This window comes from Cyprinodon variegatus, unplaced genomic scaffold, assembly GCF_000732505.1.
Source record: "Cyprinodon variegatus isolate N-32 unplaced genomic scaffold, C_variegatus-1.0 Scaffold282, whole genome shotgun sequence".
Classification (NCBI taxonomy): domain Eukaryota; kingdom Metazoa; phylum Chordata; class Actinopteri; order Cyprinodontiformes; family Cyprinodontidae; genus Cyprinodon; species Cyprinodon variegatus.
In genome coordinates, this window is record NW_015150735.1 from 527,774 (window position 1) to 531,373 (window position 3,600).

General features: G+C 37.2%; 1 protein-coding gene across 1 annotated transcript in view; it reads right to left on the reverse strand.

Moving 5' to 3' along the window:
* matn2 (matrilin 2) overlaps positions 1–3,398 on the reverse strand; it is a 36,719-nt gene extending 33,321 nt beyond the window's left edge. Inside the window, exon 1 of the mRNA XM_015383320.1 lies at positions 3,240–3,398. The gene's annotated coding sequence lies outside the window, so the exon portion shown is untranslated. The remainder of the gene's footprint in view (positions 1–3,239) is intronic.
* Positions 3,399–3,600: the final 202 nt, after the last annotated feature.

The window sequence follows — 3,600 nt, forward strand, 5'->3', positions numbered from 1 at the left end:
TCTTTAGTTACATACACACTTTTCTTTTTGATAAAGCTTATAGTTAGAGTGGCTCAGGTTATACTGAGCTATCACTATAGATATGCTGCTATAGGCGTAGACTTCTGGAGGACATAGGGACCCCTATTTCATTCTGCTTCATTCTATCTCTATTCTTCCACTCTGAAGAATCTGTTAGTTCAATCTCTAACATTCTGCTCTCTCTGCTGTTTCCCATAGTAGCTTTGCCTCATCTGTTCCTGTCTGGCTGTGACTCCATCCTGGAGACAAATATCAGCTGCGCTGCTGCTATCAACACCCTTGTTTATAGATGTTGGAGATCGGCCTGTTTTTCAGTTTAGTCTTGTTTCTCTGACTGTGACTGGCTGGATGTGCTCTCTTCATCCTCTGACATGGGAGCTGGCTGTGTGTTTTCTGGATGGGCCGCCTGTGGAGCTGGTTTACAGCTGCCTTTTGTATCTCTGCTTCTGTCTCCTTGAACCCCAGTCGGCCTCAGCAGATGGCAGCTCACACTGATTCTGGTTCTGCTGGAGGTTTCCTCCTTTTAAAAGGGAGTTTTTCCTCTCCACTGTTGCTACAAGAATGCGTAGTGTGAGGGATTGTATTTGAGTCAATGAGTCAATGCAATCAACTGGTTTTCCTCAGATAGAAAACTTTGTATTAATTTGACTGTATGATCTGGTGAACTGTAAAGTTCCGGGAGATGACTTGTGTTGTGAATTGGTGCTATATAAATAAACTGAATTTGTTGAATACATAGTAGTATAGTTCAGTTGGGTTTCACTAGCTTAATCAAACATTTTTAACTGAAATATATTTGACTCGGAGTTGAATGATTTTTGTTAATAAATTATTATTGTGAATGGAATTTGTTGTGAATTAATTCCAGGTGTGCAGAGTTATCTGACCATGATTTGGGATTGAATCATTCTTTTATTTGTTGTCATTATACCAAGACAGTCTGAGTGTTTTTACAAAAAAACATATGAGAGTCTGAAAGGCATTAAACAAAATAACATAAAGTAAAACACTCAAAAAGTGTAAACCTCCGCCAAGTGGCTAATTTCCCCCAACATATTGTGACTTCCACCTTAAGTTAATTTCTGTATTCACAAAACCTTTCCTGGATCTTTCCTGGAATTCCTGGATCCAGATGATTACCTGTATCATCACCAAAATTTAATGGATCGTTCCTGAAAGACTATTAAAAGTTGTTTTTTAAATCAGTTAATCTTTTTTCACGTTATCCTGTACACAGAAATACAAACACACAAACTCTACTTAAAACACAACCTCCTTGGCAGAGGTAACAGCATTTAATTGCATAACACTGGTTTTTAGGGGAAGCAGTCTTGGGAAAACAATAAATATTAGCCTTAATATGAGAATTCACTGAAAATAAAAATGTTTCATGTTATTAATGGTGCCATTAATAAAAGAAAATGCACTCAACTCACAAAAATATGAATGTCAATAATGTGAATAATTACATGTATCATTTCTTTATTTAATGCATTAAATATACAATTAAATTATTTTATGCACAAGATGATAATTAAAACGGCAATAAAATGCTTGAGTATATATTTGAAATTATGCAAATAATAATAATAAGTAGTTATAGATGAATTCTTAGAAATGCTCTTTAGTTATTTCACTTTTTCTTAGATGCCTATAGAGCTAAACAGAATGACATACTTGGGAAAGAGGGTTGGTACTGATGTTCCAAATTAACATGGTAAAGGAGATTATAATCAGGTGTCAGGTGTCCTGATCTGATCACAGTCAACATCTGGATCCAAAACTGTCAATTATAGCGATTAGACAGTTCTTAATGCAAAGACCTCCTAGGACACCATTGGGCAATAAAATCCTTCCCTACAAGGACCCTATGGTCCAAAAATGTAGTATCTCTTATCGCATATATTGATTTATCCTTTTGAATCACTATAAAACTTTTCACTCAGTCTCTTTCACCTGCAAGTCCACACAATTCCACACAATTCCTGTGCGCGAGGGTCTAGGCGTGTAGACCAGGCTTAGCTTCTTCCGAAAACAAGCAAGATTCTTTCTCAAGGATTATTCATAACACGTTACTGTTAACAAAACTGTCTGTCATTTTTTTATTTTGACTCTGACTACTTTCTAATATTGTAAGTAAGGGGAACACACTCTGTCCAGGCAGAACAGGGCTGATTAAAAAGCGAAAAAGTCTGTATGATAAACTGTTCTCTCTTTGCAAAGATATAAAAAATAAAGTGCCGACTGAGTGAAATCCATCAATCTCTGCTTAATTAACTGTGGTGAATAGTTGAATACTTTTTCCCCACTACAGCCCTCAGATCAGCATGCAGGTTCATGTGTATTCATCCATTTGCATTGTATTGGATCAACAGACTCTATAAGAACAGGTTCCTGTGTTTTGCTTCACAGGTGGTTTAAGCTGATTTAAGAGAGGCTGAAAAGCAACACATGGTTTCCCTATCCAGCCCCCAGGAGAGTCATTCTTTACCTGTCATATTCAGACTGTAGCGCCTGCCACGATCAGGGCAGGAGCAGCAGATATAGTTACACAGAAACGTAGCAAAGCTTAATTTTTCGATTGACAGGAAAATCTGCAGTCGGGGGCAACTGATGAGCATTTGTTTTTATGGCAGCTGGTGACACTGGTCTACATCACCACTGAGAAGCTGACCCATGAAACTGTAGTTGTTTTTTGTTTTTTACTGATCTGACAGCATCTGCTTATTCTGTTTATTTTGAAATAAACTAAATTATTCAAACATATTACTGAGGATAGTGCTTGTATCTAAGAATGCACACGGTCACTAAATGAGTCTTCATTGAAATATCTTTCACTGGAGTATGCCAGAAGATGCTCCAAAGTCACCAAATCCCTCAAAGAAAGCCATCTTTCTTTGGTCAAATTCATTGAAGTTGTATTTATAATTATGTTTCTTGCTAAATAAAGAGAATCCAAAAGGGTATATTTACTATTAAATAAACAAAAGTAGAACGGAACAACTTTTATGAGACCTGATCTCTGTTTTGCACATTTCCCTGTGATTAATGTTTCTCCCTGATGGAGGGAAAGAGAGCCAAGTTGTTTTCTGACTCAGATCTGCATAAAAACAGAACAGCTCACTGAAATGAGTAAATAATCCATTCCCTAGATTAACCTTGTTTGGAAAAAAACAGAAGCTGTATGCTAAATTTGAAATGGGTAGAAGTTCACTTACCTTTTATAAGAACTGAACTGGTTCTAAATTCCTTTAAAAAAAGTTCTTCAAACGTTGAATCCAAGGAAGAAATCCTCTGGAAGTAGTGTTTCCTTCTTGTTGTCTCCTGCTGTAAATATTCCCATATCTCAGAACTCTCTCCTTCTGCTTTGCTCAGCCCCTTATTCCATCTGTTTCACCTCTCTGTTTACACCCCCTCTCACTCCAGCTCTGGAGACACCCCTTGTTCTGCTCAGTCTTTTTTTTTTTTTAAGCAGTGTCCTTTCTGGCAATGTGGCAATAAGAATAATTGTCTTGATGCCAAAAAGAGCCCAACAGATTTTGCTTTCACAAGTGGAGCAGTATGGCTATCGCCATAGTG